Here is a 24,526-nt window from a genome sequence, read left to right as displayed (position 1 = left end):
ACAGGACCATATTTTTAGCACTGTTTTCTTGCATCAAGGAAGTAAGTCGAGGTTGTCAGTTTCAGCTCGTTTACTATCTCTTGACCATGAGGGAGTAACTAACTTCTCCAAGTCTTAGGTACTTGATTAAAAAGCTAGACTATCAATGTCACCCTTGCCCACCTCCCTAGGTCCTAAGGAGACTTAAGTGAAGTTATGTATGTGAACACACCTATAAACTGTGAAGCATATAGGATAGAGATGGGGTTTTTCTTCTTTCTGATGAAACAGACATGGCACAATAAATCTTACTCTTTAAAAACCTAATACATTTTGTAGTTTTAAAGAGTTTCTTTAACGTTTGAAAGAATAAATGTTTGAGCATATACTGATATCCTGGTTAAAAGGAAGGGGGGGGGAGTAAAACCCGGATGTTGAAAAATAATAATAAATCCTTTCTTTGATTCTAGGGACAAAGAAATTACTGGATTTTAAACATGTCCTCCCTACCTTCATTCTGTATATCCTCTACTTACATTTTTATTATTATCAGGGAAGCCTAGAATTTGTGCTTTTTTGATAGAAAGCCTCTTTCGTGTCAGACTGTGGTGTCAAAGCTAACCATGGGACACAACGTCAAAGAATCTTGTTATGACTGTGGATATGTGAAATACAAATAATTCAGTTAGGAAAGATGGGTTACATCAATAGAAAGATAATGAAAATATTAATGATGCACATTCGTGAAAATATTAATGAACATATTAATGATGTAACTGATGCCCTCCAAGGTAGTTCGACAGTCACCATCTGAAGATATCACCATGACATGATAATTTCCATCGATACATGTTATTTTGTTTACTGTTTTTAGCATCTTTATTTAGGTATAATTGACATTTAATCAGCTTCTCCTATTTAATATTTGATAAAATATGTCATGTATATACACCTCTATAAAGAAAATGTACATAGAAGATGTATCTTTGTTTCTCTATCTACATAATCTTAAAAATCAACATAGGCCTTAGTGAAATACACATTGACATGAAAAAGATTTCCTTTCTTCTTTCATCTTTACCAGTGACTTTTTAATCCCTTTTTTCCACATCGCAAAAGAGCCACTTGTAATTACTTGTTAGTTTCTATTACAGATAGCCACGGAGATGACTTACTTTTTTCCAAATCGATTTTGCAACAGTTAACATTTAAAAACACTTTATCAACTCATTTTAGCCTGAGAAAATAGGGGAAAACCTCTGAAAGCCAACTCATGATGTATTGTTTGAAAATTCAGGACTAAAGCACAAAATCTAGGAATATTCCATCCTTTGTTTTTTTTTGTTTGTTTGTTTGTTTGTTTTTGTTTTTTCCTATCCAACCAGACTGTTGAGTTTCTTCTCAGGATTGTTCTGTGTCCGTCCCAGGAGTCGAGGCCTCTACTCCTCTGTACCTCATAGTGTACATCCTCCCTCTCTGAGTCTGTGATACTGGAACTCAAGATTCTTCGTCATCAAACTTTTTCTCAACTTCCCTCATTTGCACAGAATCTTCAGGCTGTAGATGCCAGTGGGTCGAATGTACTAACTCAAAGACCCGTCTTCAGTCTACTTCATGCCTTTCTTTACTGTCTCCTTTAACAATCCCAAAATACATCTTAGAACATCTGCCATTACTTCTGGGGAAAATGGCCTGCAAATTTTAAGCTCCAGCAGAAATTCTCTTCCAAGTTACAAACTTTTTTTTTTTTTTGGAAAACTTGCATAATATTTCCTTCTTAATATTGAACAAACACGTCAAATTTCAAATTTCCTATATCTAGTACCAAACCAGTATTGAACATAAATGTGATGGTTAATTTTACGTGTCAACTTGGTTGAGGCGTGGGCTGTGCAGATGTTTAACATTATTTCTGAGGGCGTCTGTGAGGGTGTTTCTGAATGGGAGTAACATTTGGATTGATAGAGTAAAGCAGATCCCTCACTCCAGTGGGGGGTGGATTTAATTCAATCAGCTCAAGGCCTAAATAGAGTAAAAGTTTGAGTAAGAAACTCATCTTTCTCAATTCCTTATAGTAAGTCTGTCTATCATTTGTCTTTCTATATCTATCTATCTATCTATCTATCTATCTATCTATCTATCTATCTATCTATCATCCATCATCTATCCACCCATCCTATTGGTCCTGTTTCTCTGGAGAAATCAGACTAATGTGAGAAATATTAAATCAGGGGCTCCTGGGTGACGCAGTCGGTTGAGTGACCAACTTCAGCTCCGGTCACAATCTCATGGTTCATGAGTTCGAGCCCTGCATCAGGCTCGCTGCTGTCAGTGCAGAGCCCGCTTCAGATCCTCTGTCCTTCTCTCACTTTGCCCTCCCCTGCTCACGTTCCCTTGCTCAAAAATGAAGAAACGTTAAAGAAAAAAGAAATATTAGATCACATTTCCTGGAATGTGATTCTGTGACACATTAAAAAAAAAAAAAAAGAACAGTTCTTCAAATAGATTCTCAAAATAATACCAGCCATTATTACTTTTATTAATAAACAGCTGTGTTAAAAATTTGGGGAAATCATATCAAATACAGGAAGGTGATATAAATAAGATGGTTATGGAACACAACTTCCCCAAAATGATATTATGTAAATATTATTTTATTAATAGTGTCTTGTTAACCACTGAAATGAGCTATTTTTTTAAACTTTTCTGTCACTTGGCAAATATGAAAGATTTGTCATCTGCTTTGTGAAAAGTATATTGACTCTTATTCAGTTTCCTGGATAATTGGGATTATCCAATTCAGATTAGATTTTCATTTTTAAATTAAATCTTATTTGATTATACGTGTCCATATTTTTGTGGAAGTATTTGTGTTATTATTCAGTCATTGATGTTCACAACATCTTATGAGTCAGAGCAATCTGCATCCTACATTATAAACATTCTGCTTACTCCTAACTTCACCTCATTAATAAAGTATTTAAGAGAGACCAGAGCTGTCAGTTAATGTTTACATGAGTGGTTAAAAAACACAAAGTAAAGAAAGAAAAATATAATCTTTGCCAGCAGCCAGTAAACCAAGCATTAGCTCATATTATTTTCTTTTTTGGTAAATCAAAATCACATACAGATTTGCATCTTTGTATATCAACGCTTGTGCCAAAAACATTGACAGGATGTAATGTGACATTACAAAGTCTGCAATAAAGATAAAAGAATAAGAATGTGTCTACATGCTCTAAAAATTGAAATCTATTTAAAAATAAGAAAAAAGAAAATGTACCCACACAGATTTGTTTGTTCTATCATAACTTTTATGCTTATAAGCCCAAAGACCAATCAGTAATGAAACAAAGAAAAAAGAAAAAAGAAATGAATAAATAATTCCACAAGTGTAATACTTAAAAAAATAGTTTTGAAACATAAGGTGGCACAGTTGTCTAAACTATTAAACAAAATTCCTAAGAGCCGATTAGTTATACTTTCAAATGTTCCTCAGCCTTCTGTAATAGTCACAACAGTATTATCCAGGCTGTTCTTGACCTTGTAAAGCTACGGCAGGAGTTCGCCAATACGACTCAGCTTTCTGACTGTAGAACTAATCTTGTGGTCTAGATAAACCTAATATGTGACCACATACTTCATGCGATCTGAGTAATACATAAAAAATTGACATCGAATTTCTTATGGTAAGACTAGTATGGTAAGGCTAGTGACAAAAGTATGATGAGAAATAAGATGATGGCATCATCTGGAAATCTCTGCCCACAAGGTATTTACTAATTGCAAAGCAAAAAAGAAGAACTTGACAGTAGAGAAACCTGGCAGAAAACAGCCTACTCAAGTGATAAAAATTAACCATAAATGGAACGTAGAACGAAAGGAAGCCAGGTGCCTCCTCATGTGATACACTGAGAAAGACAGGACATCACTTCTCTCATATTTCTGCCCCCAGAGAACCGAGGCTGAATATCATCCTGAACTAATATCAGACAACCCTGAAGTGAGGGACTCTGTACAGAATAACCGGCTTGTGGTCTTCAAAGTCACAAGACCTTTAAAACAAAGACAGAAAGGCACTTCCAAAAGGAAGTGGAGGGATGGAGGGACAGAAACAGAGAGAGAGAGAGGGAGAAGAGAGAGAGAGAGAGAGAGAGAAAGCAAATGTGATAAACTGGTACATTTGGAGAATATGGGTAAACAGTATAAGGAAGAATTTTGTATTGTTTTGGATATTTTTTTATAAGTTTGAACTTATTTCAAAATAAAAGGCAAAAAAATAACACAGAAACATCTGCATTTACGTTCATAACTATTCTTCTGGGCACAAATCATGGTTTTTTGATTTTGTTTTTGTTTTTCACACGTTCCCAAAACCATACTGCAATGATTCTCGGGGCTTCCAGGCTAAAAAGGACTTTAGATATTATTTAGCCCCCTACCTCTTCACCCCGCCAAATTTTTATTCATAGAAGATAAAGAGGCATCGGCCTACATAGATAAAGTCACTCACTTAAAAATACATGCAAACAGTAAATGAAAAAAAATCAAAATTTGATAAATACTATTCATTTTTCATCCTATCTTTTAATATATTCTGACCTGTATAAAGAAAATGCTAGAAACATCTATCTCTGTACATTTGGCCCTGGAACAACATAGGGGTCAGGGGCTTCAAGACTTCACACAGTTGACAATCTATCACTTTTGACTCCACCAGAACTTTACTAATAGCCTACTGTTGATCGAAAGCCCTAATACTAACATAAACAGTTGATGAGCACATATTTTCTACATGATATAAATTATGTACTTATAATAAAGTAAGTTAGAGAAAAGAAAATGTTATCAAGAAAATCATAAGAGAAAAAGCATTTACAGTATTCCATAGTATTTGTACATAAATATAAATGGGTATGAATGTGTGTGTGTGTGCGTGTGTGTGTGTGAGTGTATGTACATGTAGTTCAAACCCATGTTGTTCAAGGCTCAAGTCTGTATTTTCCTACTATCTAGTACAAGATCATGCATAGAGTAGAGGCTCACAAATGATGCCACCTAACAGTTCTACGTCCTGATAGCCCTACTACCTGAATTCTGTCTTCATTCTCTTAGGCAATCACCAAATGCTTATGACTCCCTAGCAGACTCTTCTAGAGCAGACACCACACTGGGGAAACAAACATCACTATGTCTTGATTTTCTCCCTTACCTCTTTTTTTAAAATTTATTGTGAGAGAGAGAGAGAGAGAGAGAGAGAGAGAGAGAGAGCGAGCGCAAGCAGAGAAGCAGAGAGAGAGGGATAGAGAGAGAGAAAAAATCCCAAGCAGGCTTCATGTCACCAGTGTAGAGCCATCACAGGGCTTGATCTTACAACCAGTGAGATCATCACCTGAGCTGAAATCTAGAGTCAGACACTTAACCAATTGAGTCACCCAGGCACACACCCCCCCCCCCGCCCTTGCTTCCCTCTTAAAGAAGCTCACACTCAACTTGGGGAAGACAGTCCTATGAACCAAGAATGAAAGTATGGGACAAATAATGTGGTCGAACCTAAGGAAAGAGACATACCTGAGACAACAGTCCTTTGCTAATTCAGACAATTGACACATTGGTTGATCAGCATACTAATGTTTAGCTATGTTTAATGTAAAGTTGAGCAACACATTGAGTCTATTATGGTACAGAAGAGTCCATGTGTTTCAGTAGCTTGCAGGCTGGGACCAGGATCTGGCAGAGTTGTGTTAGGACAGCATTTTAGTATGCTTCCACTTAGGTTGAGTTTGCCTTCTTGAGTTTCTACCATCGTCACTACTCCAGATTGTCCATACTAGGTTCCTCATTCATTTTCAGCCTGGCACCTTATGGCATTTAAATCTATGAGCCCTAATTTAAGAGGAGAAATAAAGCAAGCACATGTATAACAATAAAAGTAAACAAACAAAAATGGTAAGAGATAAAAGTTTTAAAAATATAGATAAATTCTCTGTTAGATAAGAGGAGAGATTACTTTTAGGTTCAGAGAACTGAACATAGTACTTCCTAGGGGAGGGAGGAGTTTTCTAGGCCTCAGAAGACAGTGATGAAGGTGGGTAAGGATGTTGCAGAAAAGAATGATAAAGAGAGCAAGCAGGAGATAATCTCTGAAAAGATTGTTAATTTCCCCTTTTTAGATTCTTTATGAGGCCATGACAGTATCTATAAGAGTTCTATAGGAAGACTGCAGATTTTAAAATAAGACCCCTTAGAGTATTCCAAATTTGATGTAAAAATAAATAAAGTCATATATATATATATATATTTTTTAGGATTCTAGACTAATGGAATGAAAACATAAGGAAAGAAAAAATGAAGGAAGGAAGGAAGGAAGGAAGGGAGGGAGGGAGGAAGGGGAGACAGAGAGAGGGAGGAGGAGAAAAACACATGGCACCCCTTCCTATTACCAGCAGATGCAATTACATCTGAACTTCTTGGAAAAACAGGCAGAGATTCTGTGCTTATCGTTCCACTAACATTCTAGAGTTAAACCTGTGTCTGTGATACTTTCTTCAGAATAGATAAAGGACAAGTCAAGAACCAAGAGAAAGCTGAACTAAGTCTTTATGTTTTATTTTATTATATTCCATTTCAATTTATTCCAACTTACTATTTTTATCTTTATTTGGATATAGAAGAAAAACTATTCATAATTTTTATTATCTCTCTGCATATTGGAAATGTTGCAGAGACTTGGCCTAGGTTACATCTTAACAATTAGCTGTAACTGTTTTTCCTCCTATATAGACAGACTTTTGTCTGTCAAATATCCTGTACTTTTATCATTATTTATTTACTTTTATCAGCAAAGAATGCTACACAACCAGTAATTCAATTATTTTATATTTTTAGGTTTTGAAAACAATTTAGTACTCATTTTATCCTGGTGGGGTTTCAGATCTCAGATCAGAAAGACTATACCTCCCAGAAAATGGCAGGGCCAACTTTGTTCAAGACTTTGCAAAACTTCCATTAATTCTATGGACTCTAATTTTAGGTACAGCATTTCAAACATGCTGTTTGTTAATAAACTGAATAGCTAGATCTAAAGGCATTATGTATAAAAAGTATCTAAGAAAACACCTTTCAAGTTGCTTTTTTTCTGAATGTATGTATACTAAATTAGTGAATTATTAATTAATTAGATCAAAATTCTTATAGCATTAGACAATTTATTAAAAAATAATTAATGTTTATTTTTATTTTTGAGAGAGAGAGAGTGAGCATAAGTGGGGGAGGGGAAGAGGGAGAGGGAGACACAATCTGAAGCAGGCTCCAGGCTCCAAGCTGTTAGCACAGAGCCCGATATGAGGCTCGAATCCATGGACCGTGGGATCATGACCTGAGCCAAAGTCAGACGCTCAACCAGCTGGGCCACCCAGGCACCCGAGCAGTAGGCAAGTTTTAATGGTCTATTCTATACAGTAAAATGGTAAATGCTAATTGATCACATGGGAGGAAAACATTCTGATAAACTTCAATATTTAACTACATTGCTGTCGGTTTGTAAATTGGCTCCATACGCCGAGCAAGGAGGCATCGAAGAAAGAGGCTACTACGGATAGGTAGCACATTTAATAAGCAAGGGGATTTATGCATGAAACATGTCTTGGGGGAGGGATGTTTGTCTACTTGTAAGATGAGTAAATTTCTGCACCTGCCCTGGTGGGTTTATAAATCTTAAAAGCTTATACAGAGGCCTTATATGGGTTCAGTCGTATATACTGTTCGGATGATCTCAACATAACATTGCTCTCTCAAGGCAGTGTTTTTAAAAATAGTTCACACTGTGAACAACGGGCAGAGCGTACATTCTAACGAAGCGGGAAGGGGGTGATGAGCTTCTGACTGCCCAGGTCCAGCTCGCGGTCAACTGGTAGTCATATCCCCTCAATGACCTCCTTCAAGTTATCACAGTGAATTACCCGTCACTTTTAGTCACAACCCCTGGGAACCTATTCCCTCACAACCACCCACATGAACATAGATATGGTTAAAACACATACACACCACACATACTAACACGTGTCACTGAAAGCACTGACATCTGTACTAATGAAAAATGCTAACAAATTTACAGTTAAGTAATACTTGTGTACACAAGAAACAGGGCTCTCAGCATTTCTTAGCTAATATCTAAACTAAAACATAATGATCACTTTAATAACAGAAATCTTAGGGGTGCCTGGGTGGCTCAGTAGGTTAAGCGGCCAACTTCAGCTCAGGTCATGATCTCACGGTTCGTAAGTTCAAGCCCCATGTCGGGCTCTGTGCTGACAGCTCAGAGCCTGGAGCCTGCTTTGGATTCTGTGCCTCCCTCTCTCTCCACCCCTACTCTGCTCACACTCTGTCTCTGTCTCTCAAAAATAAATAAATATTTTAAAAATTAAAAAATAAATAAATTTAATAACAGAAACCTTAGAGTTTTCTACTTTATTAAAAATAAGTATGGAAAGATAAAATGATGTCAGGAGACAAAAATGTCTGTGAAATGTTATCTCCAGCCAAATATGTGTCACTGGGGGAAATTGAAATAAGACAAAGCTTTACATTCTCATTGTTCTTATAGCTTCCTTATTCTGAGATCAGACTAAACGCTATGGAGACATTAGAAGTCATAATCACTGGTATTTTTTCTCTTACAAGCATGGAAAAATAAACATTTTATAGCAGTTCTAGCTTGGCATGGGCTCCTTCTGATGGGGTCTTGTATAAGATCCAGCATGAATACAGATAATGTCTTCTAGACACTGTGTCAAACCCAACCTCAATATCTTGTGAATACAGTCTTCATATTTAGAAAGGAGATTCAAACAGTCAGAGTCAACAGAGGAAAAACCCATTTACTTCCACCTCTATTCTAATATAAAGAGACAAATAGCTACCTTTATCTAAGGTTCCTATCACAGAGCACCTACATGCTCTGAGAGATTCTTTTTTTGTTGTTGTTTACTTAGAGAGAGAGAGAAGGAGGAAGTGAGCACACAAATGGGGGAGGGGCAGGGAGAGAGGGAAAGAGACAGAATCCCAAGCAGGCTCCATGCTGTGAGAGTAGAATCAACCCAGGACTGGATCTTATGGACCGTAACATCACGACCTAAGCTGAAATCAAGAGTCAGACACTCAACCTACTGAGCTACCCAGGCACACCCCACCTCCACTTTTTAAGTTTATTTATTTTGAGAGAGAGAGTGAGAGAGAGAGAGGAGAGAGGGGCAGAGAGAGAGGGATATATAGAGAGAATCCCAAGCAGGCACTACGCTGTCAGTGTGGTGCCTAATGGGGATGTCAATCTCAGGAACCGTGAGATCATACCTGAGAAGAAACCAAGAATCTGACGCTTAACTGACTGAGCCACCCAGGCGCTCCTCTGACAGATTCTTTAAGTGAAAGGCTGCACCCCGCTCCATTCAAAGCCTTATGTTTGACCATTAGCAAAACACAGAAATTATAACTCAAACTAGAAAAGAATTGCTTGGGATTCTTAGAATTGTTAGAATTCTCCATTTCAACTTTACTTTCAATAATAGACTGTCTCTTCAAACCCACATCATGTAGCCAGGACGTGTAACTGTTCAACTGGTCTATATAATTTGCAGTATATGTCACTCCTGAATCATAAAAACTATTACACAATCAAGATTCAGTCAATTAGAGATGCTTACTATTTACTCAAGACTAAAGTAGGTGAGGACGACTTATTTTATGGATGCACTACAGATGCTTTTTTGGCTAATATTTCCATGAGAACAAGTGAACTTATGATTTTCAATAAATTTCCAAATAATTCAAATTATAAGACATTTCATTTAAATATGCTGTTGTGACTGGGTCGTACAAATATTCCAAAAATGAATTTCTTGTTTGTAGTTATATCATAAACCAAATCAGAGGAAATTAATTTATCTGTAGCATCTTCTCCCCACCCCCTCCTCTCCCTTCTTCCCTCCCTCCCTTCTTTCCTTCTCTTTCCTTCCTTCACTCTACACATGTTCAGTGTAATTTAAGGTCTAGAATGTTAAATATACACAAATCTAGTGAATTGAACTTGAAAAGCTTTGGTCATAGCTTTTACTATTTTGTGTGTGTGTCTTTTTAAGTAAAAGTAAGTAAAACATGCTTATTGTAAAATGTCCAAACAATACAGAAGCAACATTCTTCTTTTAATGCCCTTTTAACTTTGCACGGATGTCTTTTCTGGTATTATAAAATGATCTTATCAAATCAAACAGTATTTATTAAACATCTGGATTAAACTCATAATGGTCACTTGACCACGATACATACAAGAAAAAAAAAGAAAAGAATTAGTTTGTTTCTGTCCTCAGAGAGGCAACCATGTAGCACAGGGAAATATATTTGTACTAATAATTAGTCCCTTACCTAAGAAAATATATTGGAGAGTGGTCAATTAAATGGGTTTACATGTCAGAAACATTTGGTACAAAAACAATAGCATGAATTCTAAAAAAAATCAGGGACTTGACCTTTTCCCTGCAGCCCCCATTCCTAATTCCTCTCCAACCATCGGTTCTCTGTCCTGCCACGTAGATGCTGGAAAGGCTGGGCAGACAAGGCTGGGAGACTTTGAATAGAACATGGCACTGGCTAGTGTTCAGACCAGAGAGTTAATGTAAGACTTTCCTTCACTGCACAGGAAGAGAGTTTGAGGACTTTTGCCAGAGAACATTGACGCAAATATAAGAGGGTGGATCCCAGAAAGAGCTTGGCTTCTTGGGATTTGTAAACTCCTATAGGAAAGGAATGACCACCCCATGGTGGAGAAGCCACTGGCATCCCTGCCTTTAGAAGTTGTAGGGAAACATGTCAGGTAGACCGATGTTGATAGCACTATTGCTTGGAACTGAGACACAGACAAGCCCTTCCTGGTTCCTCAAGTCAAGAGACCTGGGAACTCAAGTCGAGGTTGTCCAACGTTGGCCCAGGGTCACCTTCCTTCCCCCGAAAGGTGGCAAGCATGGCTGATCCTCAAGGAGGCAGTGAAAGAGCATTTAAATGTTGCTATGGGGATCCAGCAGCAGGAGAGATGACAATTTAGCAAGAGTTAAAAAGAATCTGTTCTCTGTGGCAAAAATAAACTATTTAAGGTACACACGACAAAACAACAATAGAAACAAAAAAGAACATTACAAAAGGAAAATAAAGTGGTTCCATTATAACTCCAAAAAGTCTTTCTGAAGCTAAATGCACAGTATTTTTAAAATATAGAATTAAGTAGATAAACAGAATGGAAAGCACTCAGTTTAAGATCTACTGGTGGCTTGGAATATCAAATTATATATATAATATATAATATCAAATATTATATATATAATATCAAATAATATAAAATATCAAATTATGTACATATATGTGTATGCGTGTGTGTATATATGTGTGGATATATATAACTTGTAACAAATCCAAAATTTAAAACAAGATAGAAATCATGGAGTAAAAAGCAAAAGACTAAGAAGACAGACATAGGGGACCTCCAATGAATTGGAACTGAACCAGAAATAGAAGGGGGAGAAAACAGGATAAACTGAAGACAGGTTATTCCCAAACAAATGTGGGGGAAAAAATCTAAACTGGAAATGGAACACATTGATTAGAAGGTCTTTTTCATTTCAAAAATGCAAAAACAAACAAAAAAAACCCACAAAGCTCTATGTAGATCCCTATACATTTTCTAAATTTCAATAATTAAAAACAAAACAAAATAAAATAATTTAAAAATCTTCTAGAGAAAGTCTGAAGGAAAACAAAACAAACAAACAAACAAACAACAACAACAAAAACCCAAGAACTATCACCCAGACATCAAACCAAGGTATCATTTACCTGCCAGGGTGGAAGAAAATACAGTACTTATCAAGATTCATGCAATGTATGACCCACACATCCGATGTGAAGAAAATATTTAAGAATGAACTCTAATTATCCAAAATATCATTAGGGACAAAGAGCTCAATACAGGGCAGGATGGAGAATAAATGAGCTATGAAGGAATACTTCCTATGGGACCAGAACATAAATACATGTTAATCCATACACAATTTCCAGTTTTTAAAAAGCCCAGATATTGGTAATTTCATATGGTTTAGATCATTTCAACACATAGGGGCTGAGGAGTGGGAAGGGAAGATGGGGCAAGTAAAAATATCTTAAAGTTTTATGTTAATGAGGAGAGAGAGACCAATAGGAGGAACAACACAACATTTTTACTAAAAGGGATAGAAGGCGTCTGTTTTCAAACGTGTGCTTGCTTTGAATTATCAGAAAAGGAAGTTAGTAAATAAAAGAACAAAGAATATATAGTAACTTGAAAACACAGGCCAAATAAATAGAAAGGAAAACAAACAAACAAAAACTTGAATAGTATACATCAAGTAAGATGGGAAGAATAAGGCTTTTTTTTTTTACATGAAATGAAAACCTTCTTTTTTTCCTCCCCATTAAAGAACAGCGCGCTTGTGTTAACAAAGAGAATATAATCTGTGTGCTTGATGAGAATACTTCAAAGTATGCAAAGCCGAAACACAGGGCCGATGTTCTTTCGCCTCATCTCATCTCTGATGCCTTATCTGATCTCGGAATCTGTCTGACTGTATCCCTGACGGACACCCAACAGGAGCATCATCCCTAACATCCTGAGTCCAATCCCATTTTACTGTCTCGCTGAGGATCACCTCTGGTTAAGGGAAATCAGGATGCGGAGAAGATTCAGGATAGAGATGAGCTTACATGCTGTGCAAATTGAGATATCTTAAAGACCAATTAAGCAAAGCTTTAATTTTTAGGTTTCTAAAACTGTCTACATCAAAAGGGCCACTAACAATGGTTTCTTCAAAATGTCACATGTATGGTAACTTCAGCTGTCCTTTTATAGCCAATGACTGAAGAAAGGCAATTTATGAAGAGAGGTATTATTTTGTTTTGCAGGATTTCGCTAATCAATGAGACCATAGGAAAAATTATTTTTGATAGCTCAAAGAACTACAGAGACAGAAATTAAGTAGTTTCAAAAATATGGCATATAAGGACCTTAACAATGTATGGACAAAGGTTTTGGAGTCCACACGAAAAGGGGGAAGAAGCAGAGATGATAGAAAGGTAAGGAAGGGGAAAGCCTGGATCTCATTCTTAGAATTTGCATGGACAATGTCTCCAGTTCTAAAAGGTTTTGGTAAGCTACGAAGTAATGGGATAAAGGGCTACTTTTGACTATGCTCATCTATTTTCCTATGCTCCTTCACCTTAGGGTTCAGGGTACTTATGTTACTCCTTCCAATACATAAAATACTGCATTAGCATATTAGGGCTACTGTAAGAAATCACCACAAGGTGAATTTAAAACAACAGAAGTGTACTGTCTCCCAGTTCTGGGGGCCAGAAGTCCTAAATCAAGGTGTCAGTATGGCCTCGCCCTGACTGAAGCCTTCAGGGGAGACTCTTTTCCATGTCTTTCTCTTAGCTTCAATTGTTGCCCATAATGCTATCTCTGTTGTCACATGGCATTTTCCCTATATGCTTCTGTATCTCTTCTTAAAAGGACACCAGTCATACTGGATTAAGGGTCCACTTTATCTCAGTATGATCTCATCTTACTTAATTACAACTTCAATTAACCTATTTCCAAATAAAGTGATGTTCTGAGGTCCCAGAAGTGATATGATTTAGCTGTGTGTGTGTGTGTGTGTGTGTGTGTGTGTGTGTGTGAGAGAGAGAGAGAGAGAGAGAGAGAGAGAGAGAGCGCGCGTGCGCGAGAGAGAGACAGTATCCAACCCCGCACAAGAAATAACAGCTAAATGGTACCAGTTAACCCCAGGCATTTGCTTTTAAATACTAACCTCTAACCATGGAATGAAATACTTTTTTCTACCTGTTAACCTGATTTGGAGTATCAACATTTAGAGAGGTAGAAAGACAAGGGCAGAAAGACTGTCCCAGGTCCTTAAAATCACAGCATTTATGCTCAAACCTTCTCTACCTAATTGTTCATTGCTAAGAAGTGTATGTATATGGCCTCAGGCCACCCTCTTAATCAAATCACATAGAGAGCAACCACATCAGAGAATTCACAATGGCCCATAGAATAATTGCTTGACCCCACGGTTGGACAGTCTGTAAGCCGACTTGCAAATTGGCAAGCAGAGCTTAAGTGTCAAAAATGGATAGCGGTTTCATGGTGAATTACATCAGATCACAGAATGTTGTGCCTTCATCAACTGTGACTTACAAAGCTGCAAGGGCAGGGAGAAATGGATATGAATATGACCCCTATATTTTGCACAAAAGTGTCAGTTCAGAAACAAAGACTCTTTTTTCAGGGCATGATCACAATGGACCTGCTGTTCAAAGATGGGTATAGAGATCTTTAAACCCACATAGGATGAGTGATAGACTAAGGTCTACTTAGCTACTTAATAACAGAATCTAAAATATAACAAAAAAGTTTTGGCTTCCACCACCTAGCTGTCAGTTTCCAGTCAGCACTCCACCAACACCAGGAGAGGGGGTGGGGGGGAGGGAAAAATAAAAAAACTACATAAAGCTCACCATTGATAAAACGGTTCTTGCATTTAAAGCTAAATTAAGAAAAATGTTAAAGAAAAAAAAAATAAGGGCAAAGGAAGCGTGGGAGGATTGAGCAGGAGTTTGGGACAGACTGAGTTAGTTTTGGCAGAAAGACTGTTCCAGGACTCCGGTGACAGTAACTACTAACAAATGCTTTGAGTTCCTTGTTAAACAAATGCTTATTTGGTTGGTACATTTGCAGTTGGACTAAAAAAAAAAAATGCTCTCAAGTTGGCTGGATGTTTAACAAGCTTCTCTTTGGGAGTTCAGCATCTGTCAGGTGAATCAGAACAAGGGTTCCACTTATATGGAGCAGGAGAAAAATTATGTCTAATGAACTGCTAATACCAAGTACTTAGCGAGTATCTCCAAGGCGTGTTCAAATCAGGCCTAAGTTAAAAGGCTAATATGAGTGTTTGATGATCTGGGAAAACTATTCACAAAGGAAAACCAGATTGAAATTTTTATCAGCAAAAGCAACTGTTGACAATGTATTATATAAGGAATCTAATGCCACGTGCCTTACCTGTTTTGTTATTTTATCCTCACATTGATTCTGGCCTGATTTCTTTCCATTTTACAGATGAGGAAACACGCTCTGTGAAATCAAGAAACGTGCCCATGGTTATATCACCAGCGTGTTGCAGAATTGGAATTAGAAACCACCTGACTTCAGAGCTTTGGTGCCTACTCCATTCTAACATCTCCCCAGAAAATGATGCAGCTAGAAAAAAGATTTTGAGAAAGTATACAGTCCTATCGACACACGAGGCCATTTCAGAACCAGGTGTTAAAGCTACCGTACAAAAGTCACACAACAATGTCAGGACTAAATACTGGTATTCTGGCTTCCTCAGAGGAGCCACATGTCATTTTGTAATACTATTTAATATGGAACATACAAAGAGATTTCAATATTTTCATGTAGACCCAGAAGTGAATCATTATGGAGATGGCTGGTTCCTGGAATATAAGAGTTGATAACAAAATGCAGACAGTCACTTTACGTCCAACTAGTGTGGATCAACCACCCTTTCTCACATGTGACTTGGTTACATAATATGCAAGGGAGCATGTGATGTCTGCTTTACACATCATTCTCTCTCACTGGCTTTCAAAACAATATTTGTTATTTGGGACCTCAGCACAGAGAGCTGACCCAATTACACTCCTCAGTTCTTTGGCCTTCGTCATCTACAATCTTTATAAACAAATCCATGTTTTTTCCACGTATCATCTCCACTCACCTCTGTTGTTTCACATAAGTTCTTTCATATTGCAGCATAATAGGACATGTTTTTTGTGTGTGTGTTTTTAATACAGCTGATCCTTGAACAACAGCAGTTTGAACCACACATGTCCACTTATACACAGATTATTTTTTTGACAAATACTGTAAATATATTTTCTCTTCTTTAAGATTTTCCTAATGACATTTCTTTTGTCTAGTTTACCTTATTCTAATAATACACATAACATACCAAGTATGCGTTAATCAACCATTTACGTTGTCAGTAAAGCTTCCAGTCACCAATAGGCTATTAGTAGTTAAGTAATCGGGGAGTCAAAAGTCATATGTGAATTTTCAACGAACCCCTCCCTCTACCTTGTTCAAGGGTCAACCGTATACATAAATAAAACTGCGGCTCAAAATGTATTCTCTTTCCTACTTTTCTCACTCAACATTTAATTGTAAAGGATTTCAAACGATACTTAGAGCAAAGTTGTTAAGAATTTTACACTGAGCATCCTTACATCTGTTATTTAGACTCAGCCATTAGTACTTTCTGTCCATCTATTCATTCTTCTATCCATCCATTAAACTATCATATGTTGAGATCATTTCAAAGGCCATTGCGGATATCAAAACATTTCTGTCTAAATCTATCAATATGCATGGTTGTTAGCTACAGAGCTGAGAAGAATAGAGGAGAACATTTCCTTATAGGGAAATAGGGAGCCCTCATCCCCCGTGCTGTGCATGTGACCTTGTTTGGAAATACCTTCTTCTGTTCTGGGCTCGCCTTTCTTTGTTCTGCTTAGGTGTGTGCATCATATGACACCTCGCTGTCCAACTCGCTGCTTTATCTGCTCCTGGCAGGGCGGGAACATGATCCTTCACATGCAGTAGAAGAGTATGTGAAGACCATCTCCCTGCTGTGGCTGTGGGATGAGACCCACTGGCCATCAGTGACCTCTGCTCACCCCTGACACTGATCATACTCTATCTTGCTCTATGTGAGTAAAGCATTGTTCCATCCAGTGCCCTGCGTGAGTCGTACCTTTCCTGACATCCCTGACACCTGTGAACCATGCACACAGTGGGTTGCCATCCTGGAACTGCTGCTCCTGGCGGTAGGCGACAAGTGTCACTTACTTGACATTTCCCTTACCCCGTGCTTTTCTCAACGATTTGCAGACTCGTGCACTTTCCTTTAATTTCTGCGGTATCCCCAGGATTAAGTCAGAGGGGGTCATACTAGCCCATGGTTAATTTCCACCTTGTTAAGAGCTCAATCAATCAAAAATAAAAGGTGTTTTATTTGTTTTTTAGACATGATAACGATTACATAACTTTTTGCCCATTTTATGACTAATTTTGGAAACTTCATTGACATTTTATCTAAAATTACATATATTTCTCTTAAAAGTAGAACAATATCCCAGGGGCGCCTGGGTGGCTCAGTCGGTTAAGCGCCTGACTTTGGATTTGAGCTCAGGTCATGATCTCATGGTAAGTTCAAGCCCTGCCTAGGATTCTCCCCTCCGCCCTCTTTTGCCCCTCCCCCACTCACATTTTCTCTCTCTCTCTCTCTCTCTCTCTCTCTCTCTCTCTCTCTCTCCCTCTCTCAAAATAAATAAACACTTAAAAAACAGAATAATATCCAATTGCATAAATGTACCATGGCTAATTTAATCATATCCATACTTTTTGAATTGGAACTGCTTGATTTTTTTTCTTACTTTTATAAATGACACTGAAACAAAGTTTTTTGTTTGTTTGTTTGTTTGTTTGTTTGTTTGTTTGTTTTATCCGCATGTACTAGCTTTCTGTGTAACAAAGTACCACAACCTTGTTGGCTGCAAACAATAGACATTTATCCTCTCACTGTTCTGGGGGTCAGAGATCCAAAAGCAGTATCACTGGGCCAGAACGGAGGTGCTGGCAGAGAAGAGCTCCATCTGAAGGTTCCGAGAGAGGATCCATACCTTCCCTCTCCCAGCTCGTGCTGTCTGCCAGCCAGCATTCCCGGGGGATTGTCCCATCACTGGGTTTCACGGCGAACACCTTTAAATCCCTCCCTGTCCTGACGCCGCATCACTTCCGGGTGTGCGTGCGTGTGCATGCACGTACGTACGTACGTACGTGCGTGGTGCGTGTCTCCCTCTGCCGCCCTCTCAGAAAGACGCTTATGAGCAGGCGTGGGACCTGCTGGACTTTCCCAGATGATCCCCCGATCTCATGATCCCTTGCTCACAGCTGCAAAATCTTTACCACGTAAGGCAATGATTACGAGTTCCTGCCATCGGGACGTGATATCTTTGAGGGGGGGGGGGATCACGATTCAGGCTTTGACACAGTATTTATAGTTTTACTTCTAATTTCTTCTCAGAATTAGCACAACCTGATCGATGGGGGTGAAACTTTAAAGCCCTGATATATTTTCTCATCGTATTTTCCAAAGTCAGAGCTCTGATTTGCAGCCACTGTGACAATATAGGAGAGTATCGCTTTCACTGACGAGCTGCTTGCATTTTGAATTCGTATTTCAAGCGAGAAATAGGATATAAACTGTGTCTTCTAGACTATTACGAAGGAGAAATATTTTTCTGTTTCCTCCCTGGTTAATTTTCTGCATTTTCAGTCTTTCAAGTGTGGTCAGCTCTTTTTCCTCAGTATGTGGTGCCGTTTTTTAAATTGATTATTATTGACAGAACATTTTCATTTCACATAGACTGAGCCAGGCTTTTATCCTTTCTTGGGGCCTCTCCCTTCTAAACTTAGAAGTGCCTCTTTTCTCCAGAGAGCAGGGGCCTTGAATGTCAATGCTATTGCCTTTTAAAAAATACATTATATTTAAAGTGAACAATGAGAATGGACCTAACAGAAGATGAAAATCACATACTAGCCTCATTCACAAATTCTGTGAATAAAACTATAAGGAAAAATATTGACCAAGTTTGTTAAAGTATAAAGATAGCATCTCTTTTCTGAGCCCTTGACTTTGTAACTGAAGCCTGTATTTTATGGAAATATTTTTTAATGGAGATTGGAAGTTTTTCCATTGGAAATTGACGTGATGATATAAATCATAATTGCCATCTATAATGTATTAGTCCCAAATTAATTTCTATACACATTTGCTGGATCCTTGTTTTTTATATATATATATATATATATATATATGTATATGTATACATAATATATATGTATATGTATACATACATATACATATATGTAATGCACATATACATATATGTAAGTAATATATATGTATGTGCATGTATATGTATGTATATGTAATATGTAATATATATGTAATATATGTATATGTATATATATGTATTACATATATACATATACATATATATTATATATACATATATAATATATATATGTATTACATATATAATATGTAATATATATAATATGTATATATCGCATATATAATATGCAATATATGTAATATATTATTATATATAATATATAATACATATATATTATATATGTATACATACATATGTATACATACATATACATATATGTAATGTATATATACATACATATATAAAACAAGGATTCAGCAAATCCTTGTTACATATCCAGCAAATATTCAGCAAATATATATATACATATATATACATATACATATATATACATACATATATATACACATGTATATACACTTATAGATACATAACAAGGATTCAACAAATGTGTATAGAAATGAATATGTATATATATGCATGCTTTGGACTGAATTACATCCCCCCCCAAATTCACATGTTGGAACCCTAACCCCCAACATGTCCATATTTGGAGAAAGAGCCTTTAAGGAGTCAGTGCAGGTTACATGCAGTCATAAAGTCAGGGCTCTGATTCAATACGACTCATAAGAAAAGGCAGAAACACCAAAGATGTCTTCGTCTCTGCATGCACAGAGGGAATACCATGCAGGACACAGTGGAAAGGTGACCATCTCAAGCCAGGAAGAGAAGCCTCACTGGCACCGACGCTGCTGGCACCTTGACCTTGGACTTCCAGCTTCCAGAACTGGAGAAATAAATTGTCGTGTAAGCTACTCAGTCTGCAGTATTTTGTTCTGGTAGCCTGAGCAGATTAATATGCTGCATATAGTATAAATAATAGGACTATAGTTAAATAATCTCACCTGATTTTTAGGACCTTTCAGTTCTTCTGGGGCTGCCACTAAGCAAAACCTAAAACATGGTTTATTTCCCTCTGTATGTGTACTTACGTGTCCTGAGTGCATGTGTGTCTGCTTCTCTCCACCTTTCTTTTTTAAATTTTTTTTTTCAATGTTTATTTATTTTTGGGACAGAGAGAGACAGAGCATGAACGGGGGAGGGGCAGAGAGAGAGGGAGACACAGAATCGGAAACAGGCTCCAGTCTCCGAGCCATCAGCCCAGAGCCTGACGCGGGGCTCGAACCCACGGACCGCGAGATCGTGACCTGGCTGAAGTCGGACGCTTAACCGACTGCGCCACCCAGGTGCCCCTCTCCACCTTTCTTAATCAACTCTCTGACCAAGTGCTTGCCCATTTTATTTATACCTAAAGCTTGTCTTAAATGAAAAGGACACTCCTGACTCTGAAGAAGAAAGAGTAAAGTTGGTTTATTTTGATAAGTTAAAAAAGAAATATGTTCCCAAGATATTTGAGAAAAATATGTTTTGGGGGGGGGATCCCCAACGAACTACAGCTTTAACATTCTGCTTACTTTAGGCATTTCCTTAATGTCCCCCTGTCTGCGATGAAAGGCGTTTGATTCAAAAATCAGTTCTTTAAAATCTTTTCCCTCACTTCTTCAATAATGTCTATTTTCTCATTTTCCACTGTGGTGTTATTGGATTTGTAACAGCAGTTCTGCATAGTATCATTTACCTGTAAGCTAAACCAGCAAATTCAAAGAGTTTCAAATTATGAGATCTGATTTAGTAGCTTTATGCTAAAATGAGAATCAGATGGAAAATAAAAATGTGCCGAGATGCACCAGTAGGTATCATTTCCTTATAAGCAGAAATTTCATTGCTGAAGTAAGAATGCCTAAATTGTGATAGTGTCAATCATAGGCTCTAAGATTACAAGGGAATTGTTTAAAATTCCATTTTATGGAGAAGAATATTAAGATTTAGAGAGACATGCCATAATAGAAAGAGCACAGGTAATGAATCACAAGTTATGAACTGGCTTTATGGGCCAGTTACACCAATTATAATGAAAGGATCTTAGACAATGCCCTTAACTTTCTGAGCCTTCGTTTCCTCTGATTATGAAGGTGATTTGTTAGAAAATATATATGCTGTATTATACTGGGTAATGAATAGCTTGTGTGCAAAACAGAAACAACTCTAGGTATTTCCATTAAGCAGAGATTATAGTACAAAGAATTAGAGGGTTATAAAACTGTTGGGTGAGTGGAGACAGTAAAGATCTGGGAAATTGCTGCTGCTGCCTTTCCAGAAATCACTGTCAACCCCAAACAAGGCTCTCGGCACCAAATGGGTCGATTCACATTCTGATGCCTGGAATCTGTTGGCAAAAATCTCCTGCCTGCCATCTTCCAAAGCTTTGACACCTCTGAGCTGAAGCCAAGGTGACTGTCCATTCTTCTCATCCTATCAAATCTTTAACAAGAGTTTTCCATTTGCAGGGCATAAACTGGAACCCTGCCTCTGAGACAGTCTGGAGAACGGCGTTTCTGGGCTTCCAGCTCCTGCTATGGAGGTGATAGTAACGATCAGTGTGAGAATGGGTTTCAGGTTCCAACAGACAATTGATAAAATAGACTGTCCATTTCGAAGACACTCAGAACATCCAATCTGCCCACCAGTTTTGTCTGCTTTACCTACATAATGCAGTTCAAATCCATTTCAGTTTGATCTCTGTACTCTGCAACTGCCAGTAATTCAAGATAACAGTGCTTCTCATGTGAAGTATTACAACATTTATCTTGTTTTCCTCTTCCCGCATTGCCCTCTGTATTACCCATGATAAGTCTGGTTATGCCGTGGTTACAAACAATTCCAAAATGGCAGTGGCTTAACCCAACTAGTATTCCTTTCATGCTCCTGTTATATGCTTCTTATGGACTTTCAAGGGACTCTGTTGTGTATCATCATTTAGGGGCCCAGGCTGACTGAGACTCCACCACCATACAGAGTAGCGTCTGGAATATTCAGCCGCCTCCACGGCTGTGGCACAAAATGTAAAGGGCTGGAGCACTGTTGATGGGGGTTTGACGACTAAGCCGACCAGTGACATGGCCCCACTCAACTCCAAGAAATATGAAATATGGACTATTTGGTTGAAACTAATGTTTATACCACACTTCCTATAGTCAGCTTTCTATATTTCATCCAGATGAATAGTTACAGAACATAAGTCAGATCATATCATTCTTTCTGCTTAAAAACATTCAGGTGTTCCAGTTGGCACATAAAATAGAACTAAGACCTTTTATTATGTTCTACCAGACACTACAGGATCTGCATTAGCATTTTTAAAATTTCTTAATGTTTATTTATTTTTAAGAGAGAGAGAGAATGACAGCAGAGGAGGGCCGGAGAAAGAGACACAGAATCCAAAGCAGGTTCCAGGTTCTGAGCTGTCAGCACAGAGCCCTATGCCGGGCTTGAACTCACAAACCATGAGATAATGTCCTCAGCTGAAGTCAGATGCTGAACCTACTGAACCACCCAGGCATCACTGCAGTACCATTTTTTTATCTTACTTTTCTTATCACTTCTGTTCTTGCTCAATTCGGTACAAGATTTTTTGTTTTGTTTTGTTTAATGTTCTTTAAACACATCAAGATATTTCCTGACCTAGGGCTTTGCAACAGCTATTCCTTCTGAGTAGAACTGCTTTTAGTGAGGTTTTTGCACAACTAGTTCATTCTCATTCTTCAGGACTCTACTTAAATGTCAACCTCCACATTTTATTCTCCAGTATAAGAGCTTTATAACACTGTTCACAATCTGTAAATTGTTTACAAGTTTACTGTTTGTCTCTAACCCTTTCAAAAGAAACTTCATGAGGTCAAGGACCATTTCAGTCTTATTTTAGCCTTGTCTCCAACTCATAGAATAGCATCTGACCTAAAATAGTCACCCCATTAATATATGTTGAATAAAAAAACAGATCAGTTAATTGTATCTATCATTATTGACCAAAGTGGTTAAAAAGGGATTAATACAAGTTGGGGTGCTATATCAGACATACGTTAATTTGAGAATTTCTCTTTATTTCTTTCTTTAAGAGTTAGGCAACTTCAAAAATTCTACATATTTTCTTATTAATTAAAGAGTACTATCTGATGACAAATTTTGTCTATCTTACACACACACACACACACACACACACACACACACACACACACAGAGGGGCATCCATCTAGTTAGAAATCAGTATGGCAACCTATAGTGAATAGGAAAAAAAATCAGCTAAACAATCCAAATGCATTTTGCCTCAAAACACAAATTTTCATATTTAGCCATTAGCTACTATCTGTTGATAACAGTGATGTCTTGTCTTTCTAAAATAAAAGCTATTTTTTCCCTTCTTCATATACATACTCATACTGGCATAACATTTAGCCATTGGGTGCTAATTTTATTAAAGAAACATCTGGAAAATCATGACAGGTAACATTTGCATGGGTTACAACCAAGCCAGTCATCCTTGGAATTTTATTAATGAAATTAGGTTTTGTGGTAGAAAACAATGAGCACATACTTGTACTCAGGAAAACCTAAATTCCAAGCAGGGCTCTGCCTCTCTTAGCTGTGTGATATTATGCAAGTTACTTTGGGGCTCCGGATTTATGTCTATGTTATTTTTTAGTATTAGGAAGAGTTCTGAAACATCCTTGAGTAGGTATTTGCTCGTGTCTCAAGAAATATTAATTGCTTCACTCAAATATGGATCAGAAAAAAAATTACAATAATTAATTCTGATAGAAGTAAAGAGAAAGTGCATCAAGAACTATCATTTCTCCAAGTGTTTCAAAATGATGGTATTTTTACTTCAAAACAAATTTGAGAGGAAAAAAAAAAAAGAGCTGGAAACTTCAAATTATAAAAAAGAACAGATGATCCCAGCATGGAGTGTATGAAGTCCAGGGCAACCTAGGGGGCACCTCAAGATATAATGAACAAAACAAAGCAAGTATTACCAAGTTCATTTGATCCTGAGACTCCATGACTTTGCAAGAGAGTAAACTTTTAATATAAAAGTGAGATATATTAATACACTTCAAGAAAATCTTTAAAATATAAGTGTACCTATGGCTAAGGGAAGAAAATAGGATTCAGAAGACATAATTAAGAATTGGAATTAATTTACAGATTGATATATTTATCTTAATTTATTAAAGACTGTTAATTCCTCAAAATGTTAGGATAAGAGAGAATATTAATTCAAAAATGTGTGTTGAGTATAGATACTAAAAATATACAAAGATATATTTTTTTTTCAACGTTCATTTATTTTTGGGACAGAGAGAGACAGAGCATGAACGGGGGAGGGGCAGAGAGAGAGGGAGACACAGAATTGGAAACAGGCTCCAGGCTCTGAGCCATCAGCCCAGAGCCCGACGCGGGGCTCGAACTCACGGACCGTGAGATAGTGACCTGGCTGAAGTCGGACGCTTAACCGACTGCCCCACCCAGGCGCCCCTATTTTTGA

The 24,526-nt window shown here is 37.5% G+C and overlaps 2 long non-coding RNA genes across 2 annotated transcripts; one reads left to right on the top strand and one right to left on the bottom strand.

The window, feature by feature from the left end:
- Window positions 1-5,438: 5,438 nt before the first annotated feature.
- LOC123386167 lies at window positions 5,439-18,932 on the bottom strand. Its single transcript, XR_006599885.1, has 3 exons — window positions 17,806-18,932; window positions 15,122-15,193; window positions 5,439-5,865 (listed from the first exon to the last, which is right to left on the bottom strand). It is a non-coding gene; the product is annotated as an uncharacterized LOC123386167 (long non-coding RNA).
- On the top strand, window positions 17,961-22,455 carry LOC109500963. Its single transcript, XR_006599884.1, has 3 exons — window positions 17,961-18,094; window positions 19,759-19,890; window positions 21,492-22,455. It is a non-coding gene; the product is annotated as an uncharacterized LOC109500963 (long non-coding RNA).
- Window positions 22,456-24,526: the final 2,071 nt, after the last annotated feature.

Source organism: Felis catus, chromosome B3, assembly GCF_018350175.1.
Source record: "Felis catus isolate Fca126 chromosome B3, F.catus_Fca126_mat1.0, whole genome shotgun sequence".
Taxonomy (NCBI): Eukaryota; Metazoa; Chordata; class Mammalia; order Carnivora; family Felidae; genus Felis; species Felis catus.
Note: the sequence above shows the minus strand (reverse complement) of the source record. Positions and strands in the feature narration are given on the sequence as shown.